The sequence below is a fragment of the Neofelis nebulosa genome, chromosome 4, assembly GCF_028018385.1.
Source record: "Neofelis nebulosa isolate mNeoNeb1 chromosome 4, mNeoNeb1.pri, whole genome shotgun sequence".
Classification (NCBI taxonomy): Eukaryota; Metazoa; Chordata; class Mammalia; order Carnivora; family Felidae; genus Neofelis; species Neofelis nebulosa.
Window position 1 is genome coordinate 80245864 of NC_080785.1, and position 23284 is coordinate 80269147.

Sequence of the window (23284 nt, forward strand, 5' to 3'; positions counted from 1 at the left end):
GTAGATATTAATGGTTCTATTTTTAAGTTTGTACTGCCTGTTAGAAATATATATAGGGGCACCTGGGTGGGGCTCAGTCGGTTAAGCGACTGACTCGGCTCAGGTCATGATCTCATGGTTTGTGGGTTTGAGCCCTGCATCGGGCTCTGGACTGACAGCTCAAAGGCTGGAGTCTGCTTCGGATTCTGTGTCTCCCTCTCTCTCTTCCCCTCCCCTGCTCATGCTCTGTCTCTGTCTCAAAAATAAATACACATTTAAAAAATTAAGAAATATACATAAAAATGTTAAGCTATTAAATACAAAATATGAAACTCAGATGAGTGGTCAGGGCTGAAGAAGTTAATTTGGGAATCAGCCTCAGAAGATAATATTTACAAGAATTTATGTACATGGGATAAATTGATAGGTCACCTGTCTAGAGATTTAAGTATAAAATCATAAAAAAATGAATAGTTGACAACAAAGTTGTAAACTTGCACATTTAGAAATGTTAGGAAGTTTCTGGGTGCTTAACCAAATTTTTCTTGAACATATTTTTGAAAAAACTGTAGAGAATATTCAGACCATATTGGCCAAAGACAAAAGAATAAAATATTTATGAAAAGACTACGACAGTTTTCTCTCTGTGAGAACCAGTGGACAAATGACAAAATTTCTGAAAAATTTCTACACATTTTACAAAACTTCAAGTCTTTATAAAAGAGAGATGGTTCTAAAATAACATAAAAAGGGGCGCCTGGGTGGCGCAGTCGGTTAAGCGTCCGACTTCAGCCAGGTCACGATCTCACGGCCCGTGAGTTCGAGCCCCGCGTCAGGCCCTGGGCTGATGGCTCGGAGCCTGGAGCCTGTTTCCGATTCTGTGTCTCCCTCTCTCTCTGCCCCTCCCCCGTTCATGCTCTGTCTCTCTCTGTCCCAAAAAATAAATAAAAAGCGTTGAAAAAATAAAATAAAATAAAATAAAATAAAATAACATAAAAAGAGAAGTATCTTGATAACTTTCTCCCCCCATTATCTTCTTACCTTAGAGATTAGTAGATATTCTGATAATATTCAGAGTATTTTTATATATGTACAAATATATCTCCTCTTGTCAAAAGATTAAAGGATCTTCTAAGAAAAACTGAGAATTAATTATGCTTTCTCCATAAAATAAGAGCTAATGAATTGAATATTCATACAGTGTGGGAAATCAGTTTGCCAAAATGTAAAGACTAATAATGATTTTATAGTTGTGGATGCTGTGAGTCCATAAGCAATAATACAAAACATTTTGGGGCTAATTGTTTTTATTTGGCAAGTTTGTACATTTTGAGGCAGTCAACCTTTATAAAAAATATTTTAGGGGCGCCTGGGTGGCGCAGTCGGTTAAGCGTCCGACTTCAGCCAGGTCACGATCTCGCGATCCGTGAGTTCGAGCCCCGCGTCAGGCTCTGGGCTGATGGCTCAGAGCCTGGAGCCTGTTTCCGATTCTGTGTCTCCCTCTCTCTCTGCCCCTCCCCCGTTCATGCTCTGTCTCTGTCTGTCCCAAAAATAAATTTAAAAAATATATATATATATATTTTAGAAGTTAAGATAAAAAGAGGTGGAAATTTGAAAACGTGGCTTAGGTAAGAAGAATCTTTCATATTAAGGATTGCTACAAAGCCCATTAAGACAGATAACTAAGTCAAATTACAAATCCATCCTTTATAATTTCTAAGTGATTTTAAGATATTTATGACAATGTTTATATGGTATATTGAACTGAGCTTTGCATATTGGATTCATTATTTAGCTATTCTGAGGATGAATGAAATATGTAATTAAATTAGTTGATTCATGTCTCCTCTGCCTAAAAAATTTCTCAAATATTTGTCTAACTCTTCTCTCTACTAGGCTTTTCCTCAATCTGATGTAAGCCAAATACCACCCACTATATGACCAACAGTTACAGTTGGTCATATCCCTCAAGATTTTATATATATCATAATGAATTTATATATAAAATACATGGACCAAGGGATACTCTGTTACTGTTCAGAACAGTAGCAATAGAGATTATGTATATATTATACACTTATCATGTATAATATATATTTTATACATTATTTATATTTATATTTTATATTATTTTTGTTTTATATTTTCTATATTTATGTTAATTACATATATTCCTATTCAAACAAAATCCATAACCTTCTTAAAAATTGTAATTTATCTCATTTTTAATGTTTTAAATTTCATGAAAATGTCACTAAGACATTTAAGTAATCTACAGATTTAATGTAATCCTTATCAAAATATCAAGAGCATTTTTCACAGAGCCAAACAACCCTAAAATGTATATGAAAGCACACACACACAAAAAAACGAATACACAAAGCAATCTTGGAAAGCAAAGCAAAGCGGGAGGTACCACAATTCCAGACTTCAAGTTATATTACAATTCTGTAGTGATCAAGATAGTATGGCACTGGCAGAAAAAGAGACACAGAGATTAATGGAACAGAATAGAAAGCCCAGAAATAAACCCATAATTATGTAGCCAATTAGCCCTGGCATACGAGGCTAGAATATGCATTAGGGAAAAGACAGTCTCTTCCACAAGTAAGACTGGTAAAACTGGACAGCAATATGCAAAAGAATAAAACTGGACCACCTGCTTATACCGTACACAAAAATAAACTCAAAATGGATTGAGGACTTAAGGTGAGACATGAAACCATAAAAATTCTAGAAGAGAACACAGGCAGTAATTTCTCTGACACTGGTCACAGCACATCCTTCAAGACACGTCTCTCTGAGGCGAGTGAAACAAAAGCAAAAATAAACTACTGGGATTACATTAAAATAAATATTTTCTATACAACAAAGGAAATAACTAACAAAACTGAAAGATGACATATTCAATGGGAGGAGATATTTGCAAGTGACATATCCAATAAAGGGTTACTATCTCAAATATATAAGAAACTTATACAACTCAACATCCAAAAATCAAATAGTCCAATTAAAAAATGGACAGGAGACATGAACGGACATTTTCCAAATACCCCATTTCTGCTCCTGGAGAGAAGGCAGGCAAACAACCCAAGGGCAGGCAGCATGGAAACAGCTACCTGAAGACACCTAGCGGGGGAATTATTCCCTCTCCTCAGAGTGCTTCCCTGAGACGCAGCATTCACAGAGACACCTCTCCAGGAACAAACACGGAGCTGGCTCACCCACCATTCAGCATAAACACAGAGCTACCTGTGGGAAGCAGCATAGCTCTGACACTGGCTGCCCAACTTGCTTAAACCTAGCCCCAGCCCCCTGCACTCTGGCAGGACTGTCCTACTCCGTTCAAGCTTGCCTCTGCTCCAGTGCAGCAGGCCCCTTCCCCCAGAAGACCTGCACAACCCCTGCCCACACCAGGTCTCCCGAGGAGATAGTTCTGCTGGGCCTCAGTTCTCTCGAAAGTGCCGTCAGGTCTCATTTCACAAGCAGGTCAGACACACCTAGTTAAAACTCACCACATTCAGACCAAGAACCAAACACTGCCCACAGGCAAGGAGAGCCTCTGCAGACTCCTGGCCTAAAGGACAAAACAGCCACAACACAATAGCAGAGCACGTATGGCACACACAAGAGACACTCTCTCAAGTGCAAGGCCCCGGACACTGCATAAGCTCTTCACAACACAATTACTTTCAGGAGCAGGAAACATAACTGGCTTTTTTCACACAGAGAAGGCAGCAGACTTAAACAAAATGAGAAGACAGAGGAATTTATCCCAAATGAAAGAACAAGATAAGACCATGGCCAGAGATCTAGTGAAACAGATACAAGTAAAATGCCTGATGGAGAATTTAAACATCATAAGGATACTCACTGGGCTTCAGACAAGAATAGAAGACATCAGGCAGACTCTTACCACAGAGATTAAAGACTGAAAAAATAATCAATCAAAGACTAAGAATGCAATAAAAGACATTGGAAACAAGCTTAAGGCGATAAATGGCAGAAGAATGAATTACTGACCTAGAAGATAAAATAATGGAAAATAATGAGGCTAAATAAAAGAAAGAAGAATTATGCAACATAAGAACAGACTGAGAGAACTCAATGACTCTATCAAACATAATAACAATTGTATTATAGAAGTCCCATAAGAAAAGGGAAAGAGGGGGCAGAAATACAGTTGAGGATATTAAAGCTGCAAACTTCCCTAATCTGGGGAAGGAAATAGACATCAGTGCAGGAGTAACAGAGGACCCCTACCAAAATCGACAAAAGCAGGCCAACACCAAAACATACTGCAATGAAATCTGCAATATATAGTAATAAAGAAAAAAAAAAACTTAAAAGCAGGAAGACAAAAGAAGTCTTTAACTTGCAAAGGAAGACCCATACAGTTACCCAGAGATTTCTCAAAAGAGAACTGGCAGGACTGAAGGGAGTGTCATGATATATTCAACGTGCTCAACATGAAAAGTCTGCAGCAAAGAATACTCTATCCAGCAAGTTTATCATTCAGAATAGAAGGAGAGATAAAGAGTTTCCCAGACAAATAAAAACTAAGGAGATCATGATCGCTAAAATAGCCTGCAAGAAATATTAACGGGGACTCTTTGAGTGGAAAGGAAAGGCCAAAAGTGACAAAGACAAGAAACCCTCAGAGGGAATTTCCAGAAACAATAACAAAACAAATAATAAAATGGCAGTAAGTACATATCTATCAATAATTACTTTGAATGTAAATGGACTAAACAATCAAAAGAATGGATTAAAAAAACAAAACCCACCTATATGCTGCCTACAAGAGACTCATTTTAGACCTAAAGACTTCTGCAGATTGAAAATGAGGGTGTGGAGGAACATTTGTCATACAAACGGACATCGAATGAAAGCTGGAATAGCAATAGTCACCTCTGAAAAACTAGTCTTTAAAACAAAGACTGTAACAAGAGACAAAGAAGGACACTATAGCATAATAAAGGGGACAATCCAATAAGAAGATATAACAATTGTAAATATTTATGCACTCAACATGAAAGCACTAGAATTTATAATACAATTAATAACAAACATAAAGGAACTCATTAATAATAATACAATAATAGTAGGGGACTTTAACACTCCACTTAACATCAAAGGAGATAATAAACAAGGAAACAATGACTCTGAATGACACAGGGGACCATATGGATTTACCTGAAATATTCAGAACATCTCATACAAAAGCAGCAGAATACACATTCTTTTCAAGTGCACATGAGACATTCTCCAGAACAGATCACATAGTAGGTCAGAAATCAGGTCTCAACAAATACAAAAAGACTGAAATCATACCATACAACTTTTGTGACCACAATGCTAGGAAACGAGAAGTCAACCACAAGAAAAGATTTGCAAAGACCACAAATACATGGTGGTTAAATAATGGCTACTAAACAATGAATGGGTCAACCACCAGGTAATCAAAGAAGAGATTAAAAAAAAAAAAAAAAAAAAAAAAAAAAACAGAAGAGAATGAAAACACGATGGTCCTAAACCTTTAGGATGCAGCGAAAGTGGTCATAAGAGGGAAGTATATAGCAATACATAAGCCTACCTTAAGAAGCAAGAAAAATCTCAAATAAACACCCTAACCTACACCTATAAGATCTAGAAAAAGAATAACAAATGAAGCTGAAAGGCAGCAAAAGAGAGGAAACAATAAAGATAAGATTTGAAATAAATGATATACAAACTAAAAAAAAAAAATGGAACAGATCAATAAAACCAGGAGCTGGTTCTTCGAAAAAATTAATAAAATTAATAAACCTCTAGCCAGACTTATTAAAAAGAAAAGAGACAAGACCCAAGTAAGTAAAATCACAAATGAGAGAGGAGAAATAACAACCAATACCACAGAAATGCAAACAATTGTAATAATATTACGGAAAATTATATGGCAACAAATCGGACAAACTGGAAGAAATTGATAAATCCCAACAAACATAACCTACGAAAACTGAAATAGGAAGGAGTAGAAAACGTGAACAGGCTGAAAACCAGCAAAAAATTGAATCAGTAATCAAAATAATCCCACCAAACAAAAGTCCAGGGCCAGATGACTTCACAGGGGAACTCTACCCAGCATTTGAAGTAAATACCTATTTATCTCTAACTCTTCAGAAAAACGGAAGAGGAAGGAACACTTGCAAACTCATTGTATGAGGCCAGCATAATTCTGATACCAAATCCAGGTAAAGGCTCCACTAAAAGAGAGAGCTAGAGGGCAATTACCCCTGATGAGCGTGGATGCGAAAATTCTTAACAAAATACAAGCAAACCGAATTCAATAATACATTAAAATCTCATTCACCACAATCAAGTGGGATTTATTCCTACATTTCCAGGGTAGTTCAATTGTTCAATATTCTCAAATCAAACAATGTGATACATCACATTAATTAAAGAAAGGACAAGAATCATATGATCATTTCAATAGACATAGAAAATGCATTTGGCAAAGTACAACAACCATTCATGATAAAAACCCTGAACAAAGTAAGGTTAGAGGGAACATACCTCACCATAATAAAGGCCCACCTATGAAAAACTCACAGCTAATATCCTCACTGGGGAAAAACTGAGAGCTTTCAGTCTATGGTCAGGAACAAGATAAGCATATCCACTCCCACCACCATTATTTAACATAGTCGTGGAGGTCCTAGCCTCAGCAATCAGACAACAAATGAAATAAAAGCATCCAAATCATCAAGGCAGAAGTCAAACTTTCACTATCTGAAGATGACATGATACTCTATATAAACAACCTGAAAGACTCCACCAAAAAAATTGCTAGAACTGATAAATGAATTCAGTAAAGTCACAGGATACAAAATCAGTGTACAGAAAACTGTTGCATTTCAAAACACCAATAATGAGCAGCAGAAACAGAAATTAAGGAATCTATCCCATTTACAATTGAACCAAAGACAGTCAGTTAGCTAGGAAAAAACCTAACCAGAGTTCAAAGACCTGTACTCTGAAAACTATAACACTGATGAAAGAAAGAAGAGGTCACAAAGAAATGGGAAGACATGGGGCGCCTGGGTGGTGCAGTCGGTTAAGCGTCCGACTTCAGCCAGGTCACGATCTCGCGGTCCGTGAGTTCGAGCCCCGCGTCGGGCTCTGGGCTGACGGCTCGGAGCCTGGAGCCTGTTTCTGATTCTGTGTCTCCCTCTCTCTCTGCCCCTCCCCCGTTCATGCTCTGCCTCTCTCTGTCCCAAAAAAAAAAAAAAAATTAAAAAAAAAAAAAAAAAAGAAATGGGAAGACATTCAGTGCTCATGGATTGAAAGAACAAATATTGTTAAAATATCTATACTACTCAAGACAATCCCTATCAAAATATCAATAGCATTTTTCACATAACTAGAACAAACCATCCTAAAATTTGTATGGAACCACAAAAGACCCATAATAGCCCATGCAACATTGAAAAAGAAAAGCAAAGCTGGAGGCATCACAATGCCAGACTTCAAGTTAAATTATAAAGTTGTAGTGATCAAAACAGTATGGTATTGGCACAAAAAATAGAAACATAGATCAATGGAACAGAAAAGAAAACTCCGAAAGTAACTCACAACAGTATGGTCCATTAACCTTCCACAAAGCAGGAAAGAACATCCAATGGGGAAAATACTGTCTCTTCAACAAATGGTGTCAGGAAAACTGGATAGCAACATGCAAAAGAATGAAACTGGACCCCTTTTTAACATCATACACAAAAATAAATTCAAAATGGATGCAAGACCTCAATGTGAGACATGAAACCATTAAAATTCTAGAAGAGAACACCGGCAGTAACCTGAAATTGGACATAGCAACTTCTTTCTAGTTATGTCTCCTGAGGCAAGTGAAACAACATAAAAAATAAACTATTGGGACTTCATCAAAATAAAAAGCTTCTGCACTGTGAAGGAAACAACAAAACTAAAAGGCAACCTACAAAATGGGAGAAGACATTTGCAAATGATATACTGGATAAAGGGTTAGTATCCACAATATACTAATAACTTATAAAACTTGTAAGTTACATAAGTTATAACTTAAAAACTCAACACCCCCAAAATGAAGAATCCAATTAAAAAATGGCAGGGGTGCCTGGGTGGCTCAGTTGGATAAGTGTCTGACTTTGGCTCAGGTCATGATCTCACGGTCCATGAGTTTGAGCCTCACGTCAGGCTCTGTGCTTACAGCTCAGAGCCTGGAGCCTGCTTCCAATTCTGTGTCTCCCTCTCTCTCTGCCCCTCCTCCACTTGCACTCTGTCTCTCTCTCTCTCTCTCTCTCTCTCTCTCTCTCTCTCTCAAAAATAAGTAAACATTAAAAAAATATTTTTTAAAAAATGGCAGATTTCATGAACAGTTTTCCGAAAAAGACAGACATACAGACGGCCACTACACACGTGAAAAGGTGCTCAACATCACAACGGAAATACAAATCAAACCTACAGTGAGATATCACCTTACATCTTTCAAAGTGGCTAAAATCAACAACCCCAGAAACAACAGGTGTTGGCAGGATGCAGCGCACTCTTGCCCTGTTGGTGAGAATGTAAACTGGTGACACCAATCTGGAAAACAGTATGAAGTTCCTTAAAATGTTAAAAATAGAATTACTCTATAATCCAGCAATTGCACTACCAGGTATGTACCCTAAGAATATAAGAATACTGGGTAGCTCAGTCGGTTAAGTGTCTGATTTGGTTTCAGCTCAGGTGATAATCTCACAGTCCATGGGTTTGAGCCCGGCGTCAGGCTCTGTGCTAATACAGCAGAGACTACTTGGGATTCTCTCTCCTTCTCTCTCTGCCCCTACCCGACTCGTGCTCGCTCTCTCTCTCTCGCTCTCTCTCTCAAAATAAATCAACTTTAAAAACTTACAAGGACACTCATTCAAAGGGATATGTGCACCCCAATGTGTATAGCAGCATTATTTATAATAACCAAATTATGGAAACAGCCCAGGCAAACCAAGAAACAGACTCTCAACTATAGAGAACAAACTCATGGTTACCAGAGGGGAAGTGGGTTGGGGGGATGGGTTAAGCAGGTGATGGCAATTAAGGAGTGCAGGTGCTGTGATGAGCACCGGGTGTTTTAGGTAAGTGTTGAATTGTTGTACACCTGAAACTAATATTACTCTGTATTTTAACTAACTGGAATTTCAATAAAAAGTTTTTAAAAATATGTCATACCTCATTAAAAATCTTTTTAAAAAGGGAAATAAAAGAGTACATTTATCTGGATGAACACGGAGTAATATGGAGCTGTTCTGTACACCTGAAACTAACATAACACTATGTTAACTACAAAATAAAAAGAAAAAAATATCGCTAAGATCATATACCACATGATTTATTCATGGATCAAAATTCTATTGAAAATGGACAGTTTTCAGCTCAGTTAGACTACTACTACAGACTGCAATAACAAAGCCTAATCCAAACTCTGTTATATCTGGCTTGTCTGTAGACAGGATTCATTTCAGGGATTCATAATGACATCAAACTCCATGTCTCTAAGATCTTCTCACTGCTACCTTTTTCTGCCTGTTAATTTAACTATTACTGACTTTCTATAATATAGCAAAAATGGCACCAGTCATTTCTAAATATCATCCCCACAACAGAGCTATCATTTCCATCAAAAGTCTAGACATTCACTTTGATTGCAGTGGCTTAAGGCACACGTCTACCCTGAAATTAAATACTCCAGAGTATTGAATTTGCTAATTGCCTTGACCCATATAAAATACTCCAAACCTGTACGGATAGAGTCACTTTGACCAAAACTGTATGGACACGTAAATGAAGATCAGCACATTTTGAGAAAGAAGAGAAGAACATTTATACAGGGGAATGGATGGCAAGAAATGTAGAGCAATTAGTTCTTTTCCATTTTATTGAAAACCATAGGAATTAGGATGTTGTGATGAGAGAAGGACTGACTGGCCAGATTTTTTTCTTCACTGAGTTGTTCTAATGTGACATTTCACTTTTGTCATACTCAGAAGTTTTACAAAAACAAAAGGATTCGAACCACATATGGAATGGGAGATAAGATCTCAGGGCTTTATAACAGTGTATAATATATTTCCAAAGAGTTCTCATTAATAATTCAGTGTCTCAGGGTCTAAATTTGTAGATCAACTTTGATAAGTGTCTAATTTTAATATGTATCCATTTTTTCTATTTTTAAAAACATACATTTGCAAATGATGGCACTTCAGATGAGATGAAATACTGTATCTGTTGTAACAACGAAGAGACCAAAAAATGAATTTTCTGTAGCACTCCATCCACAGGAGTAAGGGCGTTTTCGTTTATTTATTCGTTTTTTTTTTCCTACCCAAAAGTGGAGGGTGGGGGAAGTGAACTGATTATTTGCAAGGTCATCCCACAGAGCAAGCTAGTTCAACTAATTTTCACCAAGCCCCATTTAGACTCTGAAACTTGGAAGTATTAATTGTAACTCTTGAAAAATAAACTGATAATGTATACTCTGAGGGTCTCTATATGGTCACCCAGCTGAAGAAAGAGACAGAAAGATGAAAGGTTAAGCATAAAGGAGGGAGGCTCAAGAGAGGAGGAGAGAGAAAGGAAGGCAAGAGGTAGACAGGAAGAGAGAGGGAGAGAGAGAAGGAAAGGAAGGGTGAGTGAAAGACAGAGTGAGGGGAGGGAGAGAATTCACGGGGAGGGGCAGAGAGAGAGGGAGACACAGAATCGGAAACAGGCTCCAGGCTCCGAGCCATCAGCCCAGAGCCCGACGCGGGGCTCGAACTCACGGACCGCGAGATCGTGACCTGGCTGAAGTCGGACGCTTAACCGACTGCGCCACCCAGGCGCCCCAGCCTTTGGATCTTTGAAACAGCTTCAGACCATGATGTTTCAGGGTAGACTATAATGCAGTGTATACAACCCAGTGTCGACTTTAAACAACTGAGTATTTGCCAAGAAGCAGAGCTGTTGCCAAGGTAGGGAGAATTTGAAGTGTGGTTTAGCCACACTAAGGAAATACCACAGAAATGAAATGTCTTGGAAACTGAGAAATAAATGAAAGATTGTCATGGAAAGTTTAAAGAAGACTTGCCTTGAAGTGGTACATGGGTTAAAAGATACAAATACCTCAGCCTTGGTATAGCTGTTTTTAGACCCTTAAGTCTTCCACATGGTAAAAAGTGCCAAAGAAAACCAAGTAAAGCTCCTAAGCTTCTAACAGATGAGGAGAAAAAGACCTTTATTCTGCTGCAATTAGGCAAATATATGTTCAATGTTATGGTGATGTATACACCTAGACAAAGATTCAGGAGAAATTCTACCAAATGTTGACAAGAGACATTAATTTATTTGTAGGTTGATATCCAACCTCTTTGAGATCTCCTCCATCTTTATGACATACCAATTGGAGTTTTGGCTATTAATACAGTTATCCAGGTAGAAGAGGAAAAATTAGAAAGAATTCTAAAAAGCAAATGATACAGGGGCACCTGAGTGGGTCAGTCAGTTGAGCATCTGACTCCCGATTTCGGCTCAGGTCATGATCTCACAGTTATTGAGATCAAGCCCTGCATTTGGCCTACTCACTGAGTGTAGAGCCTGCTTGGGATTCTCCCTCTCTCTCTCTCTCTGCCCCTCCTCTGCTCATGCTCTTTCCATTTCAAAATAAATACATAAGTTTATTTTTTTAAGAAAGCAAATGATACAATAAAACTGCATTAAATCACAGCCAAGCTGCACATTCGTTTTCCCTGCTGTATAAGAAATGATGACAAATTGAGTAGCTTGACACGACACTTACTTATAAGCTCACAGCTCTGCAGGTGACAAGTATGGGCACAGGGTGACTGGGGTTCCTTCTCAGGCTCTCACAGAGGCTGAAAATGAAGGTGTCATTCTGCCATGCTCTCATCTGAAGCTTGAAGGCCACGTGCAGCCTAATGACCCAATTTAGTTTTGGGGGGTTGTTAGACCCAGGTCCCCAGTGCCTTGCTGGCTGTCAGATGGAGACCTTTTTATCTCCTAGAGGTCATGTGAGCCCTTCCTTTTCAAAACTAGCAACAGAGAAGCTCCTGCACAGGGAATCCCTCTCACTGGGAAAATCTCTCTCACTGGGAAAAGCCCAGGTTCTTTCAGCAGCTCACATGATGGGGTCAGTCTCAGGTCATCCTCCCTTTTTTGAAGTCAACTAATTTGGGACCTTAGTTATGGCTGAAAAGCCCCTTCACAGTAGCATCCAGATTAGAGTCTAATTGACTGAGAGAAGGTGTATATACACCAGAGACCGTGAATCTTGAGAGGCCATCAGAATTCTGCCTACCATAAACACATACAGTGATTTTTAGGCATATTGAGTTGTGGTGGATCACCTAAAAAGGATGACATTTGAGAAATTCTAAGATCTCTCCCTTTAGTAAGAAATGTCTTCGCAGAATTGACTTGTCATCTTTCAATAGCCTTGCCTCTCAGTTTTAATTTGAATTAGGTTTTGACAAACCATGTATCTTTCTCAACTGTAGCGCATACCTGGTAAGTACACCTTGTTAACATGTACCCCACAGTTGAGAAAGATACATATAATAAAAAATGGGACTTCCCACGAAGACCAGGACTGATTCAAAACATCAGTGACCTTGTCCATGTCCACAGAACTGCTATAATCATAGTGACCTAAGTTTCTGATACATGTCTTAAGACTCAGCCTGCATAGTCAACTAGTGGTTATGCAACAAAGGAAGAATTCTTCCATTTGTTTGTCTTTTAGATCCCAGGGCATGGCCCAAGCTGAGCTTCTAGAATGGAAATTTCAGAGATGCCCCATCACTTAAGGGAATGGAAGATTATATTAACGAATATGTTGTAGGAGTAAGGTAATTATCTACAAAAGTGGTTATTTTTACAGCTAAAAAGGCAGTACTAGAGTGAGTTCATTCCTGACATATCAGAGATTGTGCAAGACGGATGGTATGTCTGAGATCAGTGGATGAGCACCAGGGTCAGTGATTTTCTGTCATTACCTCACGTATACTTCAGAAATTTGGTAGCATTTAAAGTCAACACTTGACACATAAGAAAACTGAGCTGAGTGGCTTTCAGCAAGTTAGATAACATTTTTAAGCCTCAGTCTTCACATTTGTTAAATGATTATGATAATAATACTTATCACAAACAGTATATGATTTGATTACCATTCGTTTTTGTCACTAGCTTGGTAGGTAGGTTGAAGCTGCTGAATAAGTAGCTGCTGAATGAAGGAATGAATGAATGAATGAATGGCCCCAATTTCCAAGGGGCCAAAGGGAAAGCGATTAATTAGTAACCAGTTATTGAACGGGCGCTCACCTAAGGGACAATTTTGTCAAATGAGAAGGTTGTGGTTTGTTTTTTTTTTTTTAATTTTTTTTTCAACGTTTTTTATTTATTTTTGGGACAGAGAGACAGAGCATGAACGGGGGAGGGGCAGAGAGAGAGGGAGACACAGAAACGGAAACAGGCTCCAGGCTCCGAGCCATCAGCCCAGAGCCTGATGCGGGGCTCGAACTCACGGACCGCGAGATCGTGACCTGGCTGAAGTCGGACGCTTAACCGACTGCGCCACCCAGGCGCCCCGAAGGTTGTGTTTTCAATGCTGGGATTTCCTTGTGTAATTTCTTTATCTATGACATCATTAGCCCTTTGTAATGTATCCAGTGTTCTCTTCTCCTCTCTCAAACCCTATTCAAAGTGTATGTTCTGCCATCAGTCATTTGCATCTGAGTGTGAAGGAAAGACAATATGCACATGTTTGTTTATTTATCAGTATTGTCGCTTTCGTTTGTAACTTGGATTCACGTAATGAAATACTGTTATTTAAAATGAATTTAGAAGAGTATTAACATATGAAAACCATTTAAAAATTACTTTGAATCATTATTGCTGATACTTAATTGAACTTTTATTCTAAGTCACAATGTTAAAACAGTTTATGTAATAACTCTTAAATAATCTTCACAACCTATAGGGTAGTTGTTACAATAGCACAATTTTACAAACAAGGAAGTTGAAGCATATATAAATTAATTTTGAGTAAACCTGATCAATGTATTACAATTAGCTGACAATATGAACCTGGAGAGCTTGATTTTATTGACTGTTAAAATAGTCTTCCACGAAGAACAGCATTCAGTTAATTCATAAGTATGGTTAACAAGAAAACTCCCCTCACATCTTGAAGTCCTGTAGTTTCCTTTGCCCAGTGCTACCACTGACATCGTCTGTTTACATCCTTCCAGAGATAACCTATTCACACAAACGTATACCAAATAAAAATGGTTGTCCATGAGATACTTAGCCCAGTTTGGAAGTGATAACATGCATCTTTCTATATTTCACCCTCCAAAAAAATTCTAATATATCTGAGTATATTAATTTGGGGTCTTGGGACTCATTGTGGTATAGAAAATGTGTACCGAACCATGAAACTAAAGAAATGTTTGGCTCCTCTGCTTTACAATTTCTTTTCAAGAACTGTGACAGGTGTAAGATTTTACCATACTTACAGACTAGCTAGTTGTATGGATGTTGGTAGAAAACACGAGACTCCTAGATCAGAGGCAAAGGATTCTATTATTCATGGTTTCATTTTCATGTAGGTTCCTCTCATCCCCAATTTCCAAGGGGCCAAAGTGAAAGAGCCCACATGGATGAGGCAATACAGGTTTCTGTCACAGCTAAGAAATATCAAACTAAGGGAACCCAATTTTTGTTAATGATCTGTGAGCAAATTGGCCTTTGCTCTAAAGACTCTCTCTCAATCCTACAGGGTTATTCCATACACAAAAGTGTTCTTAAAATGATAGTCCACAGCCCAAGGACAGATAGTGCCTTGGCTTACAAGATAAACACAAATGTGACCACATCATGAAGAACCATCACCCATACTAACAAGCTGTGGAACTCTGGCTTATTTTTTAAGCTTTCTGAGCCTGCTTCCTTAATCTGTAAAATAATAGCATGGGTCATTTATTTGTCTAAGGATGGGATATAATAATATACTTTATATCACATTGTGAACTACAAAGTACTCTAAACAAGTATCACAGTTGTTATTCCTATCATCCTTGAAATCGCATATATAAGCATTTTTCTGTGGTCAACAAGTACACGACCAATTGGACAGATATTAACTTTGGCAATATGCGAGGACATGTTCACCTGGGGCCGAGTACAATTTAAGTCTGAGTGAGAGATTTAGGATTGTTGGGGGGCAAAGCCAGGGGGAGTTATAATAAAATTCAATGAATTACAAGGCAAGATGTTAATTCATGATTAGAAAAATAAATCTAACTCCTAAAAGAACAGGACATATTTTTCTCCTGATAAATGCCTGTATATTTTCAGTATTTGATTATATGGTTCATATTAGTTACAATGATATGAAAAATAGCTTATCTAAGCAGATGGAGGCATAAAAATGACTTATATAAATAAAAACACGCAGCAGATCTTATCCCAGCATAAGACAAGGCTATTACTAATAACTTTAAAAATCTGATTTTGTATAAAAACCACTGCTTAATTATTCTAATTTATTAATTAGACTTTAAACTTTTTATGTAATATATTGTTACATATATTTAACATTTCTTCCTATATCTTCATTTAATAGAGTTGTTATTTTTAGTATCCATCTTTAGAAATTTACAATTCTTTCTTAAGGAAACTTATTAATAAAATAAGGTTTTATTAAATTATATCTTTTTTTTTTTAATTTATTTATTTATTTATTTATTTTTTAATATATGAAATTTACTGTCAAATTGGTTTCCATACAACACCCAGTGCTCATCCCAAAAGGTGTCCTCCTCAATACCCATCACCCACCCTGCCCTCCCTCCCACCCCCCATCAACCCTCAGTTTGTTCTCAGTTTTTAACAGTCTCTTATGCTTTGGCTCTCTCCCACTCTAAGTTACATGTCTCTCTGAATTTATGCCTTTATGAAAGAAATGTTAAAAATAAATTAGATTTATTCACTTCCCAAATGAATGAGGTACATATTCACTTTGCTCTACTGACATATAGAGCAGTTAAATTTCTTCCTCTATGGCTGACTACTTGATCTTTCTAAGGAGGACAGTAAAAACTTTTCTCTAATTATAACAAATTCCAGATTTTATAAAATTCCCAGAAGCTTTTTAAAAATAAAAAGTGGCTTTAAAACTTTAGGTTGTCTCTTCCTCCCTGACCCCACAGGAAGTTCTGACAAAATTCAGATGTATTAATCATATTTAGAGTGCAAGAAACAGGATTAAAATGCAGCCATACTGAAAAAAAAAAAACTGTTTAGAGGAAGAAACATATTACTCTTTATTCAGTTTACAAGGTTATCAGACACAAGGTTAAGTTGTAAAGATCATGAAGCAAAAAGCACAAGGGGAGGCGTGTGTGTGTGTGTGTGCGCGCGCACGCTACCCATGTCAGAGAGAAAAGACTAGAGTAACTAATTAAAGTAAAATAAAAGGAAGCAGTACCAGTTTTTTTTTCTATTTTGTTTTATTTTATGGGGAAATAAAACACATGTAATAGATATTGTATTAATTATAAGTATGGTTTCAGTAAAAATAATAAACACCTGCATAATCCTTATTAAATTAAAAAAATAGAATTTTGCCAGTAGTAAAGATGCCCATAATGGCCCTCTGTAATCAAATTTAATAACTTTCCAAGAGGTAGTTGATAGATATCTACACATCTTGAATATTTGGTTAATCATTTCCTTGCCTGTCATGTTATTAATTTTCCTTAAAAAATATTAAATACATTATTATATGTTCCTTAAAAATGCATTATTTGCTTCTACTTTTTTAATGTTTGTTTATTTTGAGAGAGAGAAGGTGAGAGAGAGAGAGACAGAGCATGAGTAGGGGAGGGGCAGAGAAAGAGGGAGAAAGAGAATCCCAAGCAGGCTCCTTAGTGTCAGCTCAAAGCCCAATGTGGAGCTAGACCTCACGAACCATGAGATCATGACTTGAGCAGAAATCAAGAGTCAGACACTGAACTAACTGAGCCACGCAGGTGCCCCATTTGCCTCTATTTTTATTTTTTCTTTTAATGAATGAGATTATTCTACACATATTTTGTGTGACTTATTTCATTCTATAGCAGGCTCTTTGAGGTTATCCATGTTGACACATTTAGTGTTTGATCATTATTTTCACTGTGAATGCTAATCCACTGCGTGATTTTAAAGTAATTCATTTACATACTGTACTGATGATGTGCCTTTGGGTTGTTGACTATTTGGGGGATGCTGCCAGTCTGTTTTGTATTATGAACGCTGCTGCAGCTTTTATACCCGACTGCTGTATCACATATGCAGTAATCTGGTCTTATGCTTTAACGTGTATATATCTACGAGTGGAATTGTAGGTCTATAATGTACACAAAGTTTTATCTTTAATTGTCATGACCAGTTTTTCAAAAAGCTTGTACTCAACGGTGACTACCACTAGCAGCAGATACCATTTCCTTCGTTTCACATCCTTGCCCACTTGATATTTTTTGCCAATGGGTGTGTGTGAATGTGTGTGCATACATGTACTCAAAATTATAACTTCTCACTGAAATTCGTGTTTTTCTGATTAGTAATGAGAGGTAAGGTTATGGACCTTGAATTTTTCCTATTATATGTATTTCTGCATTTTAATGAATTTCCCCCTTTCCCCATTTAGTTGAGTTTTTCATAGTGATTCAAAGGTGGGTGTTCTTTATATAATCTAAATATTAATCTTTTACCGATTATAAACATTGCAATTCTCTTTTCCTACGTCATAGCTTGCTTTTCCCATTCTTAATTTTTTAGAAACAAATGATTTTTTTAATTTAGTCAGATTTATCAATCCATTTCTTTTTTGTCTTCACTTTTTGTGACTTAAGAAATTCTCCCCTATTCTTAAAGTAGAACAATAATCTATGTCACTTTCTCAAAGTTTCCATTTTTGCTTTTCACTCTTAGATCTTTAACCAGCTTGGAAAGAATCATTGTTTACATGTAAGGCAGGAATCCAATCTCTCCACTTCCCCATCATTTCTTTGTTTTTCCCTTATGGCTAACCAATTATCTCACTTACCACTTATTGAAAATGCCATTATTTCAGCTACCAATCTATACTGCCATTATTATTATAAATCTAAATTTGAAAACATGTTTATTTCTGGGATGTGCATTTTTCATCAGTAACTTTGCCTATCCCATTTCCCTAGACTAAAATCTCAGCAGGCTCCTAAAAGTGAGACCCAAAGTTTGACCCCTGATGAAATGCACTATATCCCAAAAAACTATTTGAGTTTTTTAATTGATACAGATATCTGGGAAACATGCATAGAAATATATATAAAGGTTATGGGATAATGATACACAGAACATAAAGTTGGATCACGTCACCTTTACCCAGGAAAATAGTAAACCAAAAGCAATACCACATTCTTAGAAGGATGATAGACATTATTGTCACCAACAGGGACGTGTGAGTTGTAGGGGTGGTGATTCCCATCACATTCCCATTCAAATCACCTATCTTGTCTGTGAAGAAAAGAGATCGATCTTGGAGAATGACAGTGGACTAGTGTCCACTTCACGACATGTTGACTCCCAGGGCAGCTGCTGTACTAGATGTGGCTTCAATGATGGAGCAAACGAACACATCCTCTGGTATCTGGCATGTGGCTACTGATCATAGGAATTGATAGAAATCACTTGAAAAATTCAACAAAAACCATTTATGATAAAAAAAATATATATACAAAAACTTCCAGGAAATTAGGAGAAGGGAACTTCCTCAATCTGGTAAAGAGCATCTATAAAACAAATGCAGCTAACATCATCCTTAATGATGAAAGACGATGTTTTCCCCTAAAATCGAGAAAAAAAATGATGCCTTGTACTACTCAAAATAATACTGAAACTTGTAGCCAGCACAGTACGGTAAGAAAAGGAAATAAAAGACATATAAACAGGAAAAGGAAAAAACACAAATGTCCCTTGGCCTTGATTGCCGACAACATGATTGAATGTCAGTGTAGAAAATTGCAAGGAATAAACAAACCAACAACAAAAAATACTACCAGAATATAGGAGTTCACAAGGTGCAGGATAAAGGCTTTACACACACACACACACACACACATACACACACACACACACACACACACTCCTAATATCGTAGCAATAGACATGTGGGAAACAAAATTAAATACACAAAGTCATTTATAATTGCTCCAAAAAGTCAAAATACCTACTCACAAATCTAACACATAAAGGAACTATATGCTGTAAATCACAAAACACTGATGAAAAAAATCAAAGAAGATCAAAATAAATGGAGACATATAATGTGTAAATGGAAGACTCAATACAGTAAACATGTCAATCTTCTCCAACACTGGTGTATAACTTTAACACAAGGCCTATCAAGATCCCTGCAAGATTTCTTACACACACAAGTGAGCTTATTCTAAAATTCATATGGAAACTTAAAGGAACTAGAAGAGCCAAAACAATTTTTATAAAGAAGACAAAATGGGGGAAATCACTCTACCTCATATTCAAACTTACCATATAAATCTATAGTAATCAAGACAGTGTGGTACTGGCATCAGAAGAGACATACAGTTGAATGGAAGAGAAAGAGAATGTGATTCCGAATAATTTTTTGTATTTAAATATTAAAATGCAAAACTACAAACATTTTAAAAGAAAATAGAGAAGAATCCTTTGAATCCCATGGCTATGTGAAGAGTTCTTAGACACGATAGGAAAAGCATAACCGATAAAAAAGGAAAAAAAAATTAACAAATGAGACTTCATCAAAATGAAAAACTTGTGTGCTTTAAAGGACCCTATGTGAAGTAGATTAAAATCAAGCCATGGCCTAGGTAAAATACATGCAAACTACATATTTGACAAAAAGTCTTATGTCTAGAATATATAAGAATTCTTCAAACTCAACAAAAGAAGAGGTATTCAATTAGAAAGGAAACAAAAAATATAAACACGATAGGAATACAAAATAATTACATGAAAAGATCTTCAATGCCATTAGAGAAATGCAAATGCAGCTACAGTGATATATCATTACCCATCTATTAGAAAAGATGAAATAAAAATAGTGATAAAGGGGTGCCTGGGTGGCTCAGTCAGTTAAGCGGCCGACTTCGGCTCAGGTCATGATCTTGTGGTCCGTGAGTTCGAGGCCTGCGTCGGGCTCTGTGCTGACAGCTCAGAGCCTGGAGCCTGTTTCGGATTCTGTGTCTCCCTCTCTCTGACCCTCCCCCGTTCATGCTTTGTCTCTCTCTGTCTCAAAAATAAAAACGTTAAAAAAAAAATCTTTTTTTTAAAAAGAAAAGATGAAATAAAAATAGTGATAAAGGGGTGCCTGGGTGGCGCAGGCAGTTGAGTGTCTGACTCTTGATTTTGGCTCAAATCATGATCTCATAATTCTTGAGATCGAGCCCTGTGTTAGGCTCTGCACTAACAGTGTGGAGCCTGCTTGGGATTTTCTCTCTCCCTCTCTCTCTGCCCCTCCTCTGCTTGCATGCATGCATGTGCAGGCACTTTCTGTCTCAAAATAAATAAACTTTAAAAAAAATAGCGATGATATTAAATGGAGGTGAAGATGCAAAAACACGAGCTTTGTGACATTGCTGGTGGGGATGCAAAAATGGCAGTCACTCAAAAACAGGGTACGGCAGTTGCGTAAAAATCTAAACATCCATTTACTATATGAATGAGCAATCATATCCTTGGGGATTTATCACAGAGAAATGAAAACCTACATTTACACAATACACACATACCTACTTGTACATAAATGATCATAGCAGCTTTACATATAATAGAAAAATTCTATCAACAGCCCCGATGGTCTTCTTTTGACGAGTTTATGAGAAAACTCTAATACACGCATACCATGGAATACCAATCACCAATAAACAGGAATGAAGTCCTGAATACATCTAACAATCTGAATGGACCTCAAGATGTAAATTCTCAGTCTTAAGATGTTCATGCTATACCGTTCCATTTACAGGACATCCTGGATATGAGAAAATATATAGACAGACAACATATTAGTGGTTGTCAGGGAACAGGTAGAGTGTGTGGGGTGGGCTTGTAGACACAAATACCAAGACATGCCATGCTGGAGTTGCTCTGTGGTGATGGGACTGTTCTGTATCTTGATCCTGGTGATAGTTACAGAAATCCATACCCATGATAAAATTACACAAAAGTATATATTTCCGGAAATACATGCATATGTTAAAATGGTGAAAAGTCTATGGTCTAATTAGGAGAAACATGTCATTTCCTGGTTTTAAAATTATACGATGGCTGTGTAAGATGCCACTCTCGGAGAAAAGTGGGTGAAGAGTGAAAAGCACTCTGTACTGTTTTGCAACTTCCTTTGAGTCCATACTTCAGAATCAAGGGATTTTGTAAGCCTACCACAGTTGCTGAAAAAGAATCAAAAGTATTTATTCTGCAATGATTTCTAATTACGAACGTGTAGGTATGTTTGTGTGTATGTGTTTGCATATCTCAGGGAAAGCGATCAACATGCAATATAATCAAATGTTATTATCCCTTTAGTTTACATAGACTTCACGGTGTGGGTGTGACGCAGTATGCACACACACACATGGACGTGTAGTTGTGTATACATTCATTCATAGACACTTATAATCCAACATGAACACTATCCCTACATGAACACTAGCACCTATCTATTTATGCTTGGAAATGAAGTTAGCAACATTAATCTGAATGATGCCTTTGTCACTGAACTCAATACTCTCTAAAACTTGCAACTCATAACATTAAATATTCTGACTTAAAAAAAATAACCTGAGGCAGCTTGGTGCCTCAGTCGGTTTAGTGTCCAACTTCGGCTCAGGTCACGATCTTGCCGTGAGTTCGAGCCCCACGTTGGGCTCACTGCTGTCAGCACAGAGCCTGCTTCAGATCCTCTGTCCTCCTCTCTTTCTGACCCTCCCCCACTTGCACTCTCTCTCGCACAAAAATAAATATTAAAAAACAAAACAAAACAAAACAAAAGCTAAGTCCCTTAAGGACCTCTGTAGGTGATGTGCCTACAGTGAGGTATTCTGTACCACTCAAAAACTCCTTTCCTCCCTTGTCTTTAGATTTTTACGGTATAGCTGAAAACAAACAAAGCTTTTTATGCACTTAGAGTATCTGAACAGGGATAGTATTTGAGGAGAAAATGCCTCCTCACCCACTCCAGTTTACACAAAATGCTGATAGGAGCGTTTGGCAGAGAATGGGAGTCAGCATGAGCCATCAGAAGGGGTCAGGAGGCTCCAGAAGAAGGAAAGATGAGAAAGGGGATGAAGATAGATGGTGCTGGCGTGAGGAAAATATTTACGATGGAAATTCGAGTGTCGCTTTCACCTCACTTTTGGCTGGGCAGGTTGTACAGCTCGGTGGGTTCATGAATTGGTCGAAGTGCCAGGTCACTTAGGATCAAAATCCAAAAAAGGGATGGAAAATCCCTAAAACGTAAACACAGAAGGATCATGCTTGCCAGATCCCGTTCTATAAAGTTGGGGGAACTCTTTGATGGTTTTTTTTAAACAGATGAATAAGAAACGGCTAAATCACCAAGTATCAGTAGAACGTGACACTGTGTACCTAGAAACGGATGCCATTAACCGCGGGCTGAATGCTTTGCCCAGTAGAATATGGGACTGGGGCGAACTGAGAAAACAGGAAGAGACAGGAGATCAAGGCCTCTGAGGAACCACCTTCTCTCCCTTTCCGCCAAAAAGAAGTCAACCTTCTTCTACATGAATACAGAATCAATAGTGAAAGCGTGTGGGTTTGATGCAGAGCCAATTTATTAGCTTCCTGGGGCGTCTGCCTGTTTGTTAGTCTGGCCCCGGTGGTATACGTTGTGTATCTGTGTGCAGACACACCCACAAACAAGGAAACATACAGAGATGAGTTCTTCCACTTGAAGAAAATTGGCTGCCAGTGCAAAACCTCTCCTGAAAATGAAGGCTTGGGATTTCGCACCCTCACCCTCATGAGGCTTTCCCACTTCAGGTCTAACTGTGCTACTGAACGTGGGCACAGAAATACACCGCATGTATATACAGAAAACATTTCTATCAGTTTAGGATTTGGTAGTCTTCTTTATCACACTGGAAGCGCGCCACATGGCAAACGGACTCTGTGCTTATACAACAGAATTCTTTCCGACCTTCCCTTCTCC